The sequence below is a fragment of the Mustela putorius genome, unplaced genomic scaffold, assembly GCF_011764305.1.
Source record: "Mustela putorius furo isolate JIRA1106 unplaced genomic scaffold, ASM1176430v1.1 tig00000275_pilon_pilon_pilon, whole genome shotgun sequence".
Lineage (NCBI taxonomy): Eukaryota > Metazoa > Chordata > Mammalia > Carnivora > Mustelidae > Mustela > Mustela putorius.
The window spans coordinates 6,034,127-6,055,737 of record NW_025421341.1 but is presented as its reverse complement, the minus strand read 5'-3'; positions in this window follow the sequence as shown (position 1 = coordinate 6,055,737).

The window sequence follows — 21,611 nt, the reverse complement described above, 5'->3', positions numbered from 1 at the left end:
TGCTGACCGAAGGGTCTCAGTTCCAAAAGGAGGAATGCTTCCCTCAGGAGATACGAGGATGATTCCATTGGGGTGGGAGCGAAGATTGCCACCGAGCCCTCTGGGATCCTCATGCCTTTCAATCAAAAGGCAAAGAAGGGAATTATGGTGTTGGCGGGGTGATGGATTCTGACTGTGGGGGGAAATCGGACTGCTATTCCACGTGGAAATCCATTAGCACATCCGTACCCTGTGATTAAGATCAACGGAAAATTACTACGGCTCAGTCCAGGCAGGATGACTCATGGCCCAGGGCCTTTAGCAATGAAGATTAGAGTCAACGCATCAGTCAAGAACCATGATCAGCTGAGATGCTTGTTGAATATAAAGGGAATACTGAATGGGTGGTGATGTAGGAAAGGCATTAGGGTTTGAAGCTGAAGGCCAAGAAAGAATCTTGAGATGTCTTTGGTGCAAAAGGTGATTTTATTAAAGCGCGGGGGCAGGACCCGTGTGCAGAGAGAGCTGCACGCGGGTCATGAGAAGTGGCCCATTACACACTTTCAAGTTGGGAGGGGGTTAGGGATGGTGTAAGCCTCCCAGGCACTGGGGAAACAAGGTTTCCAGGGTCAGGAGGGGGCTAGCTATTGTTGGGAAAGGTCACTTATCACTGTTTAGTAAAAACCCTTCAGTGTTACGTGGGTGGGTCATATACTTGGGGAATGATTGCTAACATGGATCTTGGTGGGGAGTAGAGATAAGGGAAATTTCTAAAGGAATTTTTTTTTTGTTCAGTTAGACTGACAGGGTCCTGGGGGTTGGGCTAAGATTGCCTTTTGCCCTTAGCAAACTAACACATCAAGGCCGTGGAGTCCCTGCAGGAACGTCCGTCTGCCTGTTTCAAGGACTTGTCAATAGGCTGTAAGTAGTAAGGACATTTAAGAATTTTTCTTCTGCCTTTGTTTCCCGCATCAGGTAGTGGAAGAAGGTAGTTATAAACACCAGCTACAACCACAGGACCCGCTACAGAAATGAAGACTGTAATTGTTATGAGTATTTTCTCCTTAGTTTGTTATGGATGTGTTTGTGTGTGCGTACCTTTGTTTTCTTTCCTCCCTTACCCTCTCATCACGTGACATAAGATATATAGACTTTATATCATTGTATTTAAGTATTATTAATGTTACATGATGGTATTGAAGTTATGGGCTATCAAGGGGAGAATAAACATCATTCAAAGTTTTTACCTTCTCTTCGAGGAAGAACTAATGCATCTTTAGTTGTACACAGGATGGTCCTTACATGGTGGTTGGAATTATGATGTTGTTATTGCATTTAGTTAAACAGAGATTAAGTGTGCTTTAAGGAGATATTTATGGTTGCCCATCTGACCGGGGATGGAATTGTGATGGTTAATTGTACGCATCAATGGACTGGGCCCTGAAGGGCCCAGAAAGCTGGCTGAACATTATTTCCGGGTGTGTCTGTGAGAGTGTTTCCAGCAGACATCAGCATCTGAATTGGTAGCCTGAGTAAAGCAGATCTTCTCCCTGTGTGGGTGGACCTTATCCAATCCACTGAGGACCTGAAGAGCTTAAAAGAGTGGAGGCAGGGAGAATTCTCTCTCGGCCTGGCTATGGATCGGAAACATTGGTCTCCTCCTTTTGGGCTGGGACTGGAGCCATCCATTCTCCTGAAGATCTCACTCAGCCTTTTGGACTTGGATTGGAATGATCTTCCTAGACCTCCACCTTGCGGATGGCATATTGTGGGAATTTTCATCCTCTATAACACACACACACACACACACACACACACACACGTATATTACATCCCAGTGATTTTTTGATGCGTGCTAATTTGGAGAACTGCCCCAGTAGGCCCTAGGGCCCTTGCCCCAGCACTGGAGAACTCTGAGCCCCAGACCCCGTCTGTGCATTTGCAGGGGGCCTAAATGTTCCCTAAATGAGACCGTTCAGCTTCTTATCTACATCAATCAATAAGACAAGTAAAACACTAGGCCATATTGATGAAACTCATTAAGTAAGAATTCTCCTTTACTAACTCCAATTAATTCTTTCCAGTTATCAGCTGAACTTCAACTGAATAGCTTTTCATTTTGACCTGAAATTATCCTTTTCAGACAGGCTGATCTAACAGTGTTGACAATATTCAGAGTTTAAGAACCTTCACCTAGATTAACGTATATTCCCCCATCCTAAATCCATGCTGAAGAGCAGAAACAATGAGGTTGCTTTCCATGCGTTGAACAGATACTTATCGAGTCCCTGCTCTGGCCCAGGCCTTACGGCTGCAGCGGTCAACAGATGGATGTGACCCTAGCCCTCCTGGCGTTTATCAAGCTCCGTGGCTTGTTAAGCTTCATCAGGTTGCAGCGAAGAGAAATAGGTTCTTTTAGATAAAAATCAGGGTTTTAGAATTACTGTGGGTTTATTGTAAAGATGCAGAAAAAGTTTAGGAAATACAGGAAAATAAATAGCCACGGAGACCCAGCTTACTGAGAGATTGAACAATGATACCTCCTCCTTCAGAATCTGCTACCCTAGAAGCAGAAGTTGTGTAAGGGTAACGAAAATTGCAGTGTTCCAGGTTAAAAGAAAAAATGGGAGTGATCGCTGATTGTCACCAGGTACCCATTATTGATGGCTGAGTTGAGCTCAGATGCCAGAGCCTCTCCGGATCAGCTTTAGATAAGAAGTCAGTGTCCAGTAATAGTCCTTGTGGCCATTTAGGGAGAAAGACCTTGGAGTTGAGGGTGGACAGGCTCGGAACATTTTCAGCTGCAAGCACTATCCCAGACCAACATCTTCTGTTTCAAAACCAGAAGGATTCATCTTGAAATTTTTCATCTGGATTTACGAGTTCTTACCTGATACGGGAGAACACAGCTCTGCACAGCTGGGGATTAAGGCATCAGAGAGCAGATGGCCCCGCTCAAAGGGCGGATAGGATGCGATTTGGGGAGAGAAAATGCAGGCCTGCTGGGGATTGGCTGCGACGAATGGTTCCTTCAGACAGAACTTTTCACGTGCGACAGCCGACAAATTATTCTTTCTGTATTTGCAGCGCTGGTCTAGCCCGGCACTGCGTTCCAGATCAGCCTAAAGGGCCTATCAACCCAGAAAAACCTATTACAGGTCTTATGTCCACTCACATGAAAGGACATGGACATAGTCACTGTGCAGGAAGCAAGGGAATTCTGAATGTCCTCACTGCAGCTGGATCGCAGTGTTTGCTGCGGGAAGACCGGGGATCTTTTAGAGACCCGATAAGCTGGGGGGATTTGGGCGAAGAATTTTCTGAGTCACGGCAGGGGTATGCAGAGGGCCCACACTGGCCCGTGTGGAGGCATTATTGGACAGCTGCATTTTATTCCATAGCTCAGCACAATGCTCTCTTTGCCATGAATTTCATGGGGCTTTAGGCAAAATCCTACAGCAATTCATGGCCTGTGCGCTGAAGGTTACTGTGGCGTGCTCGCTCTCACACTCCGGCCCCATGGTTCCAGCCCTGGGGTTCTCTCCTTCTGATACACGCAAGCTTGATAATTAGGTAAACGAGTAGCAGCTGCGGTATCAGTCCTTAATTAAAACAAAGCTGTACAAAGCTGGCGAACAGGCACTGCCACACTCATTTTGGTTTATTGCATACAACTGTTTTCTCTTGAAATCTTTCATTTACCGTGATCATTTCCTACTTCCCGAGGTGAAATTTTGAGGGAGAGTTCACGATGGCATTCTCTCAATTACACCTACCATTCAAGATCACAGTCCGAGGATATTTCCAGAAACAAGCATTTACATAAAGGGAGATAGTTCACTTATTTTCAAAGTATCTGAAGGGCTTTCTTCGAGCACTGCCCATTAATATCTCTGAGCCTATTCTATAGGCTGGGTAGAGAATTACTACAATTGCTACAATTTTTGCCCCAGTGGTCAGAGCTTCCCGGTAAACAGAATGTGTGCCATTGTTCCGTACCCAGAAAAAAAGAGAAAACATTCTAAGTGCTTCAAGATCCAATTTCAACCAATTCCACTTCTCACTCTCCAAAGCGAAAGAAAACATTTCTATTGATTTCTGACAAACAACGGGATCAAAAGAGCTTGCTGGTTTTGTTCAAGGTCCCTCTCTCTATCTTTCTTTTGTTATGAGGCTCCCCTTCGCTTTACTCCTTTGATTGGCTTGTTGTAGAATGAACTCGCCCAGACATCTTTTGTGCTGAGTGAATTTTTCCCCTGTAGAATTTTAAGGCTATAAGGAACTGTCATCGGATGACCAGAAGATGTGTGGGTGAAGGCTGAATTGGCTATGACATCGTCCAGATGTTCTCACGAGCTTTTGGCACTGGACACTGGCTCGGTGCTTCCATTATCGATGGCCAGATACTGTCTTCAGTGACGGCGCAGCCGGCAGCCTCTTGAGCAAGTGCAGGAAACACTGTGGGAACCAAATGGTGGTATTTTGCCATTTCATGGTGGATACACCATTTGGGGAGCTCATATTTGTTCCAGTTTTACAAAGACTGAGTTGTCTCCTTGCTATTCAATCATTTGTTCTTTCAGAAAATGAGGATGTAATTTGTATGTTAAAAAATTCCCCTTTGAAAGTATATGATTCAGGGGCACCTGGGTGGCTCAGTCGGTTGAGCGTCTGACTCTTGGTTTCAGCTCAGGGCATGATCTCAAGGGTCATGGGATGTAGCCCCCTCTCTCCCTCCCATGCCCCACCACTGGGCTCCATGCTTAGTGTGGAGTCTGCTTAGGATTATCTCTTTCCTCTCCCTCTCCTTCCCCCACTCTCTGTCAAATAAACAAATAAACAAATAAACCCTATATAAAAAAGAAAGCATAGGATTCAGTGGTTTTTAGTTTATTCACAAAGTTGACACAACCACCACCACTATCTATTCCAGGATATTTTCATCACCCCCAAAAGAAACCCACCCCCACTGGTAGTCACTCTCCGTTTCCCCACCTATGAACTCCTGGCGATCATTTATTTACTTTCGTCTCTATGGATTTGCCTATTCTGGACATTTCTTGTAAAAGGAATCATACACTATTCCTTTTGTGTATGGATTCTTTCACTTACCACAGTGTTTTCAAGGTTCATTTATGTCACAGTGTGTCAGTACTTCACTTGTTTTTATGGGGGAATAATATTTGATTGTATGTATATAGCACATCTTCTTTATCCATTCTTTAGTTGATGGGCATTGGGGTTGTTTCCACTTTTTGGTTATTGTGAGCATGAACATTCATGTATAAGTTGTAGGTGGACTTATGTTTTCAATGCTCTTGGGTGAACATCTGGAGTGGAATTGTTTGGTCATATGATAACTACATATTTAACATTTTGAGGAACTATCAAACTATTTTCCAGAATGGCTGCACTGTTCTACATTCCTACCATCAACGTATGACAGTTCGAGTTTCTCCACATCCTTGTCAACCCTTGTTATTGTCTTTTTGATTGTAGCCAGTCTAGCAAGTGAGAAGAGGTACTTCATCATGGTTTTGATTTATAGTTCCTTAATGACTAATTGTCTTAAACATCTTTTCATGTGTTTATTGGCCGTTTGTATATCTTCTTTGACAAAATATCTATTCACATCCTGTGTCCATTTTTATTTGGGTTATTTGACTTTTTAGTGTCAAGTTGTAGGAATTCTTTAAATATCCTAGATGTATAGATATGTTCTAGATATATTACCAGACATCTGATTTGTGACTATTTTGTCCTGGTCTTTGGCTTTTAGTTTCACTTTCTTGACTGTCCTGTAAAACACAAAAGTTCAAAATTTTGAAGTCCCCTCTCTCTGTAGTTCCTTCTGTTGTGTATGTCATTCATTTATTTTTACTAACATTTTTGAGTCCCTATACTGATCCAAAATACAAAGATGAGTTAAGATACCATTTCTGCCCTCAGTCAGAATCAGACTCTGCCATGGAGAAGGCAGACATATAAACAGGTACATTGAGGAGTCCTATTTTCAGATAGACACATCATCTGCTTCCTTCAGATCTTGGCTCAAATGTCATTTCCTCAAAGACACCTTTACTGACCTGCTGATCTAAAGAGTACTTCCTATTACCATGTCCTGACACTCTTACTTATGGCCTCTTGTCATTTCCTGACCTTATTTTTTCTCTCACCAGAGTGTAAGTTCCATAGAGACAGGAACTTTGCATGTCTCTACTGCTAAACTCCAAGAAACTAACAGCATCCACATAGTGGGTGGGCGACAAATACTGGTAAAAAGAATAGATGTTATTATCATAGATATAAAGGGGAATCAAATCCACTGAGGAAAGGAATAAAGAAATCCCACTAAAAATTTGAGAACTCTATCAGAGAGGGAGAAAAACCATGAAAGACTCTTAACTAGAGGAAACAAACTGAGGGTTGCTGGAGGGGAGTTGGGTGGGTGATGGGATAATTGGGTGATGGGCATTAAGGAAGGCACGTGATGTGATGAGCTTTAGGTGTTAGATGCAACTGATAAATTATTGAACACTACATCTGAAACTAACGATGTACTATATGTTGGCTAATCGAATTTTTAAAAAATGGGGAATTTTGAGCAGGGTCTTGAAAGATAAATTGGTAATAGAGACGTGGTAGGAAAAAGACAACTAAGAAAGGAATCTAGCAGAGGAGATGCACAGACTAATTTCCACAGACATTTTATTAAGACATAGGGATTGATTGATAAGCTCATTGAAGTGCCAGCATCCTTCTCAAGGGTGCTTTTGGGAAGTGGAGTGAGGGAGAGGAAAGACCACTGGATAGGGTCATCAGGAGTCTTGGAATCTGATCCTAACTTTATCACTAATTTATTATTGGCCTTGGACAAGACTGGGTAATCTCCAGTTCTTTGGTACATCTATAAAATGAGGTGACTGATCTTTAGGTATACTCAAACACTGAAAATCTAGAATTCCATTTCAGAAAGGAGATTAACTCTTAATATCTTTACAGTGAAGGATCATTTATTTCCTTTTTCTTCATTTCTTAGATGAAATATAACTTAATGTGCAGTCATGATCACAATCTGAAGCTTACGAATCAATAAATTTTTATATACGTACGTGCCCTCTAATAACCACACAAATCGAAATCTAGAACTTCAACCTCAGTAGTTCCCTCCTGCTTCTTCCTGATCAACAGCTCCCCAGAAGTAAACCACTATTCTGACTTTTGTAAATATTTGTTACTTTTGTCTGGTATTGGATTTCATTTAAATGGACTCCCATAGTATGTATAGTGTCTAGATTTATTTTTTTGCCTAGCATGATATATGTGAGATTCATGCATGTTGTTGAATATATCAGTAGTCCTTGTTCTACTGCTCAATAGTATTCCCTGTATGAATAGATCACAATTCATTTATCCACTCTCACATTGAAGAACATTTGGATTATTTGGAGTTTTTAGTTATTATGGGTAAAGCTGCCATTAGCATTCTTGAGCATATCTTTTGGTGGACATAGTCACACATTTTTTCCCCTTGGGCTCGCACCCAGGGGTAGAATGGTTGATTTCCTAGGGTAAACCTATGTTTAGCTTTGGAATTTGGACTGCCAAATATTTTCCAAAGTGGTACTGCCAATTTACATTCCTATAAGTCATGTGTGAGAGTTCTAACTGCTCCACATGTTTTTTTAAAAGTTATTGTCAGGGGACGCCTGGGTGGCTCAGTGGATTAAAGCCTCTGTCTTTGGCTCAGGTCATGATCCCAGGGTCCTGGGATTGAGCCCCATATTGGGATCTCTGCTCAGTGAGGAGCCTGCTTCCTCCTCTCTCTCTCTCTGCCTGCCTCTCTGCCTATTTGTGATCTCTGTCTGTCAAATAAATAAATAAACTCTTAAAAAAAAAAGTTATTGTCAGTCTTTTCAGTTTTAGACATTTTGGAGTATGGGTGGTGGTCTCCCATTGTGGTTTTGGTTTGTAATTCCCTCATACAAATTGTAATGATCTTTTCTCATGATTTAGACTTTCTTCTGTGATGGGTGACAAGAAATGCCTATTCAAATCTTGTTCCCATTTTAGATTGGGTTGTTTCGTTTTTTAAATTATGGATCTATAAAAGATCTTTATATATCCTGGATGTGTCTTTGTCATTTCAATATATATATCAATTTATATTAATTATATACAGTTGTATATATGCATTATGTAGGTACATATATATATATAATTATATATGTATATTGGTATAACATACATAATGTTGTATATATCTATATGTTATAAATCTAATAAATAGTAGTCCTTAATTCTACTGAAGGTCAAATTATTGTTTCTTTTTTTAGTCATTTCTGGTTTTTGTGTCCTGTTTGAGAAATCTTTACCTATTTCAAGCTCATGAAGATACTGTTTTTTTATAAAGGTTGATTATTTTAGTTTTCACATTTAGTTTTATGATCTATTTTGAATTAATTTTAGCAATATAGTGTAAGAAAGAGGTCCAAATTCACTTTTTTAAGAAAATATGAATATCCAGTTTCTCCAACACCATTTGTTCAAAAGATCCTTCTTCACTGAATTTCAGTATTGCCTTCATCATTAATTAAGTGACTGTACTTGTGTGGGTTGATTTCTGAACTCTCTGTTCTATTCCAGTGGTCCATTTTCCTATCCTTGCACCAATATAATGTCTTAATTATTGTAGCTTTAGGATAAGTCTTGAAATCTTGAAATTCCAACTTTTTCTTATTCAAATTATCTTGTCTTTTCTAGGCCTTTTGAATTTTTATATGCATTTTATAATCAATTTGTCAATTTGCACACACATACACATGCACACACACAAAATAAGATCTCTCCTAAAACCATAAAAAATCCTAGAAGAGAACACAGGTAGTAACTTCTTTGACATTGGCCATAGTAACCTCTTTCTAGATATGTCTCTGGAGGAAAGGGAAGCAAAATTTAAAAAATGAACCACTGGGACTACATCAAAATAAAAAGCCTCTAAATAGCAAAGGAAACAACAATAATAATAATAAAAACTAAAAGACAACCTATGGGATGGGATAAAATATCTGCAAATGACAAATCCAATAAAGGGGTAGTATCCAATACACGGAGAACTTCTAAAACTCAATACCCCCAAAATGAGCAATCCAGTTAAGAAATGGGCAGAAGACATGAATAGATATTTTTCCAAAAGAAGATGTACAGATAGCAAGTGGACACATGAACAGATGCTTCACATACCTTATCATCAGGGAAATGTAAATCAAAAGTATAATAAGGTACCACCTCACACCTGTCAGAATGAATAAAATCAACAATACAGGAAACGACAGGTGTTGGCAAGGATGTGGAGAAAGAAGAACCCTCTTGCACTGCTCTTGGGAATCCAAGCTGGTGCAGCTATTGTAAAAAATTGTATGGAGTTTCCCTAGAAAGTTAAAAATAGAACTGCCCGACAATCCAACAATTGCACTACAGGTATTTACCCAAAGAATACAAAAATACTAATTCAATGGGATGCACCCCTATGTCTATAGCAACATAGTTTACAATGGCCAAATTATGGAAACAGCCCAAGTGTCCATCAGTGGATGAATAGATAAAGAAGCTGTGGTGTGTGTGTATATATATATAACGGAATATCACTCAGCCATAAAAAGGAATGAAATCTTGCCATTTGCAATAACATAGATGGAGCTACAGAATATCATGCTAAATGAGATAAGTCAGTCACAGAAAGACAAATACTATATGATTTCTTCCATATGTGGAATTTAAGAAGCAAACCAAATGAGCAAAGGGGACAGGAGAGAGAGAGGCAAACAGGACAGGAGAGAGAGAGGCAAACGAAGAAGCAGACTCTTAACTCTAGAGAGAAAATTGATGGTTACCAGAAGGAAGGTGGGTGGGAGGTTGGGTTAAATGGGTGATGGGGATTAAGGAGTGCGCTTGTGATGAGCACTGGGTGATGTATGGAAGTATTGAATCACTATATTGTACACAAGAAACTAATATTATACTGTATGTTAACTAACTGGGATTTAAATAAAAACTTAAAAAGAAGATAGGATCTCTAATGTGATTGCACTGAATCACAGTTGCATTGATCAGTTTGGGAGAGAAATGACATCTTAATCTTGAGTCTTCCAAACCATGAACTTGGAATTTTCTCCTCTTATTTGTCTTAAGTTTCCCATTAATTTCTCTTCTCACTGTTTTCTAGTTTTAAGCACCAATTGGAAAATGAAATAAAAAAAATATGTTAGCGGGGCGCCTGGGTGGCTCAGTGGGTTAAAGCCTCTGCCTTCGGCTCAGGTCATGATCTCAGGATCCTGAGATCGAGCCCCACATCGGGCTCTCTGCTCAGTGGGGAGCCTGCTTCCTCCTCCTCTCTCTCTCTCTCTCTCTCTCTCTCTCTCTCTGCCTGCCTCTCTGCTTACTTGTGATCTCTCTCTGTCAAATAAATAAATAAAATCTTAAAAAATATATATATTAGCATCAGAAAATCCAAAATCTATGATTTATAAGGTAAGCCACCTTAGCAGACGCTGCTTTCCCAGGACATCTCTCTACTGGGACGATTTGTGGATCTCATCTGTCCATGCATCATGTGTAAATATGTTAATTTTTAATTATTTTATTGATAAACATTAAATTTGACTCATATTTACTTGACTTTCTTCAGGAAGATTGGCCCCACCTGTAAATCTAGTTGAAAATTGCCTATTTTGAAAAATCCGAAGAGTTTAGGAAATCATGAGATGGGTGTTTATGATTTTTTTTTTTCCCTGCTGGGCCTTTTAAGCTCTTCTTCTTGGATTCTGAGCTTCTTTCCTCTCTCACATAGTAACTTCCATATTGGACAAACTTCTGGGTTATTGTTATTTATTGTTATTTATTTGTTCCTTGTTATAATGTTTTAAATAAATGTTACTTTGCAAAGCACTCTAACAGTTACTCTCTCACTGGACTGAAAACAATCCTGTGGCTACAATTGAGCCAATAGTACATCTTTCTTGCAGAAGATGAAACTGACGGTAGAGGTTAAGTACTTGACTATGCTCGTGCAGCCAGTGAGTGAACTATTCAGAATTCATAGCCAGTTTTCCTGGTGATGGTAGTATTACCACGGTTTCTGGCAACAGTATTTTTGTTGTTGTTGTTCCTAAAATAGAACACAGAGTAGAAGGATAATTGCCTCAATCCCAGGCTTCATTTTTAAATCCACAGCCTAATTTGGTACTGACTACACAAGTACAGAAAATTAGATCTTGAAAGGAAACTATGCTGTTATGAAGGAGTCCGATTTCTTCCTATTGGTATAAATTAATGAGCTAAAACTACTTTAACATGCAGCAAAAGTAGAGTAACTTTGAAATGCCTTTTGCTATTTATTTAGAAGTGAAACCAAAAAAATGTAGTGCGGACTAAATCCCAGTGAAATCCGGACACTCACACCCAGCAGCTCACAGGGCGCCATTGCTCTGGTCTTCATGAAACCTGTTCTGGCCGTAAGAGCCTGGAGAGGCAGAAAGGCACTTACTCATATTTTTTAGTTCAATTCTCTCAGCCCGGAGAATTTATCCTGAAGACATGATTCCTTTAACATTGATTTTTTTAAAAAGTCAAAACAGAGTTCTTTATTAAAATATTATAACTAACTGCAATTGCCAGACATCAATACTGTGCATTCAGATTCAAAAAACAATAAATGTGTAAGTTCAAGTGCCTTCCTTCTACAGGCTTCAAAAAGCGATCAGTCCTTATATACGGGATGCGGGCTTTACTTCCTCAACTCAAAATGGAGTGCAATGAGCTCCACTTTTAATCTGAAGCTCTCAGGAAATGTCCCTAATTTGGGACTTCAGCAAGGGATGTCGCCTCACGCGACTGGGAGCACGATGGTTGGACAGACCGCTCGCCCCCTTCATGGGTCGAAATCTTTAAGTTTCTGCTTCCTCCGTGCTCCTGCCCTCTTTACCCAGTCTCTGGGTAGCGGTAGCTCTGGGTGTTGCACATTGTTTCTTCTGTCCTCTCACGCAGAAAGGGAGGGAATACCTTGATGTTTTCGCCAGAGCCTGTCGAGAACCCCACTAACGAAGCAGCCCAGAGAGCTGACTGTGAACTCCAGCCCCACAGGGACAAAAGGGAGAAAGAATTATTTCAAGGCCCTTCCTGATTACAGACTTGGCTTGACTTGTACAAATGCCTTACAGAATAGAAAAGTTAAAGAGTAAGTTAAAAAAAAATAAATAAAGATGATTCAAGTTTTAGATATTTTCCTGTACGGTATTAGGAGAGCCCCATTAGTGTGTTCTCCGTGGCCCTATCACCTGAGTGTACTTACGTGTATTTAAGCAAATATTTGGATCATCCTAACTCCTCCGGAGGGACAAATGAACACAGATGGTTTGGGAAGGGATCATCCGGGGCTTTCGGTTCCTTTATTACGGGTTTGACTGTTTCCTGATGCCTCAGTCTCAAAGCCCTAATGTAGCTTTCACTTCCACAGCTTGCTTGTATTTCTCTGCTGTCCGCCTCCCTTTTTCAATCCCATTCTCGGAATTTGGTCTTACTGGGAGGATTAAGAAAAGAAAAACATAACTCTGTGCTGAGCTCATTTTACCATATGTTACATTATAGCTAGAAGCCATAGAGCTTTTCAAAGACTCAACCTGAATTCTGTTGTACTACAGAATAAGTCAGAAAGAGCCAGAGGTGAGAGACCCAAACACCACTGGTTGTAAGCCTTCATCAATCATATTTTTCTCTCTGGAGTAACCAGTTTATTTCATTCCAATCCAAGATGACTCTCGGGGGTACGACTGTTCCATATACTTTTAGAGAAACCCATTGTTTCCCAAGGGCTTAATAACCACACTGTGGCAAAAGGCCTTTCAGAGTATTATATGAGCCTTCTTAAAGCATTTCCCTTCATCTCTGAGGTAATGAAAGGGAGAGGAAAGGGATTTTTCACAAGGAACAAAGCCTCAAAGAAGTAGGTAGCTCCTTCGTCTTTGTGTCTTACTCCTTTCTGTAAGGATAGGATGTTCTTGATATATTCTGAGCCCAGAATGTTGCTATGATATGTTGTTTGTAGTCTGTGGATAACCCATGAGGGGGGAAAAAAGACAGCTTTAAGTAATTTTTCTGCATCAATTAAGCTTTGAATGGGAAGCAAAAAGAGGGGAAAGAATCCTGCACTTTGGAATGTGCCTTATTTGTTATAGACTCGTGAAGAATATGATTACAGTGTCTGCTTAGGGAACCAAGAAAAGTCTAGAAGGCTGAAATGGGATACCTTTAAATGGAAATTTAGATGGCACTCTTCATCATTATCATGACTTAAATGTCCACAGAGTGTGGAGCCCAGGACAAAACCATAAAATACATCATCTCTCTCCTCAAACACAGAGAGGCAGGTCAGCGGAGCGCTGCCTGTATGCATAGCTCTTGTGAAATACACACTCAAAGTGGTAGTTTCAGGAGATGGTATACGTATGGAGAAGGTTCCAGATGGATTTGTGGAGATGGAAAATAAGAGAACTGGAGGGAGTTGTGATGGGGCGGGGGAAATGCCGACTCCGGGATTACTTTCAAAAATCCCTTTGGTTGACCCCGCTAGTTGACCGACCCCTTGGGTTGAGCCCCTACTTGACTGACTACGTGAATCCACCTATGGTAGATTTGGGGAAGGAGAAGAACATGGAAAAGGAGAGGCAGAGAATGCCAGAGCTGAAAAGAGTATTACAGGGTGTCCCCCAGGTATAGCAAGTGGACAACTCTTTGACAGAATTAGGTCTGTATTTGTTTGGTTTGCCAGGTTTGGTGTATTTCACAAATTTACAATTTAAATGCCATTAGGCTAGGAAGAACTCCAAAGTTCAGACAGTCTCCAAGCAGCTCAATTGTCTCCCCCCTGGTCTACCTCACTTACGTTTACTGCCTGATCTCTGAAGACATTTGAGTTAGAGACGCCAAGAGAGCCCCATATCACAATGAGAAAATCAAGGTCTACGAAAGGTGAGGGTCAGCCCTACCAAGTCCATATAGTTAGTTGTAGCAAAGCCTGTGGTAGAACCTATGGCCCCTCACCCCCAGTGCAAAGAAGAATAACAGTTGTCCCTCACTTTGTGCCAGGTGGGGTGCTAGAAGATTTCTACTTGTTATTTTAGTTAATCCTCACAACTTCAGGAGCTAGATCTTGATGGTTGTCTCCATTTTATGGACAAGGAAACTAAAATTTAGAGAGAGAAGGAAATGCATCATCACAGTGGAGATATCTAATGGCAAAGCTTTTCATTTATGTCTCTTCTGCTCCATGCTTTCTCAACAAGATGCCCATGGCTTTGTTGGAAACCATCTGGAGGATGGTTTTGAAGAGGCCAGACTAAGCAAAGTAGCTCCTATGGAAAATTTGGTGGAATATTTGCTCAAGTTGAAAAACTCAGTAATGTTGCCTTCTTAGTTCAAATTGACTGAAAGAGCTATAAAATACCCCAATTCTGCCTGATTTTTTAAATATTTTTTTAAAAAACTTTATTTATTTATTTGACAGAGGGAGAGATCACAAGTAGGCAGAGAGGCAGGCAGAGAGAGAGAGGAGGAAGCAGGCTTCCCACTGAGCAGAGAGCCCAATGAGGGGCTCGATCCCAAGACCCTGGGATCATGACCTGAGCCAAAGGCAGAGGCTTACCCATTGAGCCACCCAGGCCCCCTAATAGACCGGTTGTTTTTTGTCTTTTTTTTTTTTTAACTTATTTATTTGAGAGAGAGCAGAAGAGCACAAGGAGCGGGGAGGCATAGAGGGAGACGGAGAAGCAGGGAGCCCGATGTGGGACTTGATCCCAGGACACTGGGATCATGACCTGAGCCGAAGGCAGAGGCTTAACCCACTGAACCACACAGGCACCTAACTATTTTGCCTGATTTTTAAAGTAAATTACAAACTTAAATGGTTCCATTTATTATAACTCAGAAAAATGATCACTTTAAGCAATTATTATAGCCACTAGCCTGATTTTGATTGCAATTAAGAATTCTAGCTTGAGTTTTACCTCTTGAAAAGACTTAAGACCTTTGTTGGGCCGTTGGATTGGCCATATTCTTAATTCTTTTTCTGTGGTGACAGCACAAGCTGGTCTAAGATTTCAAAGAGAGGATCGGGATGGAATAATTTCTGGAGTGTGTTTAAGAAGGACTTGATTGAATTTGTAATCAAATGAATGTATGAATGGTTCTCACTTTATGCAATAAATGGATCCTAAGAGATAGTAGTTACAGTTTTGTTATTTTTTTTTTTTTTTAGGAAGGCATTGAATTCAATTGCAAAATGCAACGTGAGAACTATGAGAAAGATTGTATGTGATCAATGACTCCTTCTGTAAAGCAAAGAATCATTTTGAAACACAAAGGATCGTTCACCAACACATCAATTTCACCAGTTAAAAATCAAGCGCAACTACAAGGAAATTTTAAATATTGAAAATTTTCCTAGATGATGTTATAATACTGAAACACTTGTTCCAAAATTTGATATTGTGGTAGGATATTTATAAACAACTACAGCAGTGAAAGAAATGCACATTTGGGATTGGTTTCCCTGCATTGATAGATAATAGTGAGGAAGTATTGATTTCTACTTGTCTATTTCTTTTTCATTCTTTACCACATGCTTCAGAGGGGCTGACTCTGAGCCATTTACTCTTTCACACCAAATATTAGATCTCTGAAACCCAGGAGTATCTCTCATGTTTTTTCTCTTTCTCTAAGATAAAACAGTGGAGGGGCCTTTGGCCAGCCTCAGAATCTTCTATTTCTTCAGAGCTTTGCAAAATGAAGAAAGCGTGTGAGGTTCACATCAGAGAAAGCAAGCTCTACTGAGATATTTAGACTCCAGCCAAAAGTTTGGAGGGGATCAGAGTTTTTGTCATTTCATGTGTTAATATGTGGGTTAAGGTATCTTCCCCCATAGTGTCTCTGGGCTTTAGTGGTTCTCACAAATGACACAAATGGACAGAGCACTTAAACTTGGGGTGTAGAGGGTGCCTGGGTGGCTCAGTGGGTTAAGCCGCTGCCTTCGGCTCAGGTCATGATCTCAGGGTCCTGGGATCGAGTCCCGCATCGGGCTCTCTGCTCAGCAGGGAGTCTGCTTCCTCCTCTCTCTCTCTGCCTGCCTCTCTGCCTACTTGTGATCTCTCTCTGTCAAATAAATAAATAAAATCTTTAAAAAAAAAAAAAAAACTTGGGGTGTAGGACTTGGACCCTATATTCTGGTGACCCATGGAGTGAACAGAACAGCACACTGAGGTAGATTCAGAATGGGGGGCCCATAATCTAGTTGAAGCCATATGACCCTGGACTCTTCCTTTTAAGACTGTCTTTCCACGAGTATAACAATACCTGCTCTACCCACATCTGGAGACTGTCTGAAGCATCAAATGAGAAAAACATGAAAGGGCTTTGAACAATACAGCAGAAAAGGTGGGAAAATTTGAGTAAGTGGCCTGGAGCCCCATGCCCAGTCTGCCTCAGATACCAGAGAACCGAATTGAAAGAAGGCAGAGAATTTTCTCCCAGCAGAAGTCTGAAGGAAGGAAGGCACACAGGAGCTGGGCAGCAGATTTCCCAGGAGACGTGGAGGAAATCCACAAGGTGCATGTGACAGGGAAGGGCCTGTCTCTGTCTCTGTCTCATCACTCTTCCTCCTCTGTCCTTGGCTATAGTCTCTGAGGAGAAAGACCCAGTTTAGACTCAGGCTGAGGGGTGGGACAAGAGCTGTGCTCAAGGAGGAGGCAGCCGTCCCTTCTGAAAATCTTTTGGCCAAGACCCTGTGGCCATAGCCCCACAGCTAATCAGGGCTACTAAGTGCACACGTGAACCTCCTCTCCTGTTTTCCTTTCCCTCCTGCTCTGAATCTTCTTTTGTCATCTTTGATTCTACTGTTTCTTTTTTATTTAAGCATTTCACTTATGTAATGTAATATACATTGAGAAAAGCCCATAACCTATGTGCCCAGTTGAACACACAATTTTAAAGAAAACACTCCATGTGAACCATCTAAGTGGAAAGAATGCTGCCAAGACCTCAGAAACTTCCAGTCAGCCCTTCCCAATCACAGATGATCTCAAAACTGTCTTACTAAGGGATTGTACCAGCATGTATTCTCACCACATATAATGTGTAGGAGATTCAGTTACTCTACTTTCTTTTACAACACCTGGTATTTGTGATTTCAGCTCTATTCATGCTGAATGCTGAGCTAGAAGGGAACTTAGAGATCATGTGGTAGAAAAGTCTCACTTTACAAAGGAGCTAGAGGCCAGAGAAGTTGACATGAGCCCAGCCCCACAGTTCGGTAAAGCTGAGATCGCCATTCCCGTCTTCTAAGTACATGCCCGTCATCTCACATGTGGCTTCTTATCCGTTGAGGGGGGACAAAAAGTGTTTTTCATGTGGGAAAATACAATGTGTGTACAAAGGAATTCTGTGAGATACGGCAAACTTTTTATATCTAGGTGTGGCTACTACTGGTCCACAGTATGAAGAGAGGATCCATAAATTTCGAGATTCTGACTCCCCGAGAGTAGCTGGTGGCAAACAGGGAGCAGTTGTCTGGAACCGTGTGAGAGTGGGACTGGGAGTGCTAGGACAGGCTGCGCGAACTAGAGGTGGCTCCCTCGGCCATCAGAGTTTCCCAGGCAGCTCTGGAGTCCATCACTGCCGTGGAGTCTGCCAGAGCCAGGGCTGGGGGTATGGGGTGCGGTGGGGGGCATGGTGACATTGCCTGGCTTGGGTTCAGGTGACCCCTGAGCTGGTTCTTCCAGGTGTAACTGTAGGTTGTAGGCAACCTCATTGCTCACTCTACACACACACACACACACACACACACACACATATCGCCTCAGCGGGAAGCGGGGACCACGGGTGGACAACTCAAGAATGCTACCTGTCTGTTTCTCTGACTTCCTGGTCACACAATTAGGGGGACGTCAAGCAGAAAGAAGTTTCTCTAAATTATTTAACTCATAAACTCAAGCACCGCTGAGCTCCTCAAATGTGTTCTTTTATGATCTTATTGAAATTCATATTGTTTCCAAAGAGATATTGTCCAGCCGTTTTAACCCCAGGGAAAATGACTGAACAGGAGTCCTAGGGGGAAACAGACCTAGAGAAAGCCAGGGGCTCCTTCACCAGAGCACACTGTCAGGCTCTGAGAGCACTGAAACTCTGTAGTAATCAAGACGGGGCTCTGGTTACCTGCTGACACCTCGGCATTAGATGGGCTATTCTGCTAATTACTCCCAATTGAGGACTGCCTACTTGACTTTTTGCGTTCCTTGATTTAGCATGTTTTCAGAAGGAATTTTTTTCCCTTCCAGTCTCCGCCTCTGGCCCGAATCAAGCAAAGAAAGAAGCCATCACCCAGAAAGGATGCAATGAGATATACTCTTTTGCCCTGAGGGTACCAAAAACTTGGCATGGACAAATTTTTTTTTTTCCTTTTTTAATAAACACCATTATACTATTTCACTCTTTGATTCAAGACACTCCATTTTAGGAGCTGATCAATAAAAACTGGTAAGAACTACACAAATGTAGTAATACTATAATGTTAAGTGGTAATTTTTTTTAAAAGATTTTATTTATTTATTTGACAGAGATCGCAACTAGGCAGAGCAGCAGGCAGAGAGATAGAGGAGGAAGCAGGCTCCCTGCTGAGCAGAGAGCCAGATGCGGGGCTCGATCCCAGGACCTTGAGACCATGACCTGAGCTGAAGGCAGAGACTTAACCCAATGAGCCACCCAGGTGCCCTTAAGTGGTAATTCTTATTATGATATACAGCTGAGAGGGAATACCAAAATTGCATCCCATGAGAAAAATAACAAGATGGTTGCATCTCCTTGGTCATGTTTTGTTCAGGGCTTTGGAGTTTTCATATAAAATGCGAATGAAGTTGCTTGAGGATTCTCTCCCTCTGCCCCCCTCCTCAAATAAATAAATAAATCTTTTTTAAAAAAAGATTTTATTTATTTACTTGAGAGAGGAGAGAGAGAGTGAGAGAGGAGAGGGTCAGAGGGAGAAGCAGACTCCCTGCCGAGCAGGGAGCCCAATGCGGGACTCGATCCCAGGACTCCAGGATCATGACCTGAGCTGAAGGCAGTCGCTTAACCCACTGAGCCACCCAGGTGCCCCAAATAAATAAAATCTTAAAAAAAAAGAAGACCTCAGAAGCCTTTTGAACCACCTGGGCAGCTCAGTGGGGAAGGACCTGACTCTGGATTTCGACTCGGGTCATGATCTCCGCATCCTGAGACTGAGCTTGACTCCGACTCAGGGCTCAGTGAATGGAGTCGGCTTGAGATTTTCTCCCTTTCCTCCCATGGGCTCACTTTCTCTCTCTCTTAAATAAATAAATCTTTAAAAATAAAATAAAATAATATCCAAATGACTAAGAGCTCCTTTCCCCCTTCCTTGGACACCTCCTCATGTGACTTGATAGGAACAACACACCGTAGAGTCACAGGCATGAGACTCCAATGACTTTCTTTCCCAGAAAATAAATACACAGCATAAAGATCAAGATCCTTTTTCATTTCAAGGCACCCTTTGATATTACTGTTACGCTGAAATCCTTCTTCCCCTATCGACCTGACCCTCAACATTCTCAGCATTGCTTTTTAGCATGCGTATCCCTCTGCAAGCCAGTTGGAATTTGGCCTGGAAAAAAGACATATGGGCCTGCATGAGGTTATAAAATCTGGCTTGGAAATCCACAGCTTCTTATAAAAACACTATTTTTTATAAATGTACCATTTTAAGGAAGATGGTTACTAAGCAACCTGATTTAAATTATTATGAGAAATGGGAGGAAATTCTTCCATTAGGTCTGTTTTTACTTAGGTCAAAAAGTTGTTTTTTTTTTTTTTCTTTCCTGTGTTCATTTTGAATCTATTTTTCCTTCTTTCTTTTTAATGCACATTTACTGTGTGCCAGTTAAACAATGGGTATTAGACCATGTGAACCCTGTAGGCAACACAGCAGAGACGAATTCTCCTACAGACCATGCTCTTAAGGAGTTGCGAGTAGGTAGGGTCCTCCAGCTCTTAGAGGGTGGTAACCCCCTCAAATTACTGAACCGTGAAGAGGACATTTAAATAGGACTGTAGAAGCCCAAGGCTGCAAATACATTTGAGTCTGGTGAGGACTGAAGCCAGCACTTGAAGGACAGGAGAAACTTCTCTTTCCTGTTCTCAGACTTCACAGTTCTCTATGCCCAACTGCCTCATTATTCACTCTTTGTGGATTAGATTTTTCTGATTCTCCATGGATATGATGGACAAAGTGACCCAACTGCTCCAAATGTCTTTTATTATTATTATGGCAAGATACACATAGAATACACATGGAATCATGTTTGTTGATTTGATGTGAATACATTTGAATAAAGATTGGAATAACTTTATAAACACACATAACATAAAATTATCATTTAAATCGTGTTAAAATGCACACTTCAGAAGCGTTAATTACATTCACAATGTTATGCAACCATCACCACTGTTGAGTTATAAACTTTGTTATTCCCTCAAATAGAAGCCCCATACCTATTAAGTAGTGACTCCCAATTCCCCTCTCCTCCAAGGTCCCTGCAATCACTGTCTCCTTTCTGTCTTTCTGGATTTCTCTCTTTTGTATATTTTGTATAAATGAAATCAGGCCATGTGTGGCCTCTTGTGTCCGACTTCTTTTATGTAGTACAATGTCAACATTCATCCATGTCTCAGAGTGTGTCAATTCTTGATTCGTTTTTATGGCTGAGTATATTTCCACTGCGTGGATGTACCACATTTTGTTTATTCATCCACTGATGGACACTTGAGTTTTTCCACTGTTTGGCTATTATTAATTGCGCTATTATGAATATTCATCTACAAGTCTTTGTTTAAATACCCATTGTCAATTTTTTTGAATGTGTACCTAGAAGTGGAATCCCTGGTTCATATTATAATTCTATGTTTAGCTTTTTGAGAAACTACTCACATTTTTTCCACAGCTGCTGCACCATTTTACATTTCACCAGCAATGTGTGGTTCCAATTTCTCCACATCCTTGCCAACACTTGTTATTTTCCATTTTTTAAAAAATTATGGCCAACTTAGTGGGTGTGAAGTAGTATCTCATTATGGTGTTGATTTGCATTTTCCTAATGACTAATTATGTTAAGCATCTTTTCACGTACTAGTTGGCCATTGGTATATCTTTGAGAAATGTCTACTCAAATCCTTTGCCCAATTTTTAACTGGGCTGTTTGTCTTTCTGTTGATGAGTTGTAAGAGTTCTTTTTATATGATGCATGTCAGACCCTTATATAATTTGCAACTATCTTCTTCCATTCTATGAGTTGTCTTTTCATGCTATTGAAAGTGTCCTTTGATTCTAATACACACACACACACACACACACACACACACACATGAATTTCCTTTAAATCCATTTATTTATTTGAAAGAGAAAGAGAGTGAGGGGAGGCACAGAGGGAGATGGAGAGAGGGAATCCTCAAGCACACTCCCTGCCAAGAGGGGAACCCAATGTGGGCCTCCATCCCAGGGCCCTGAGATCATGACT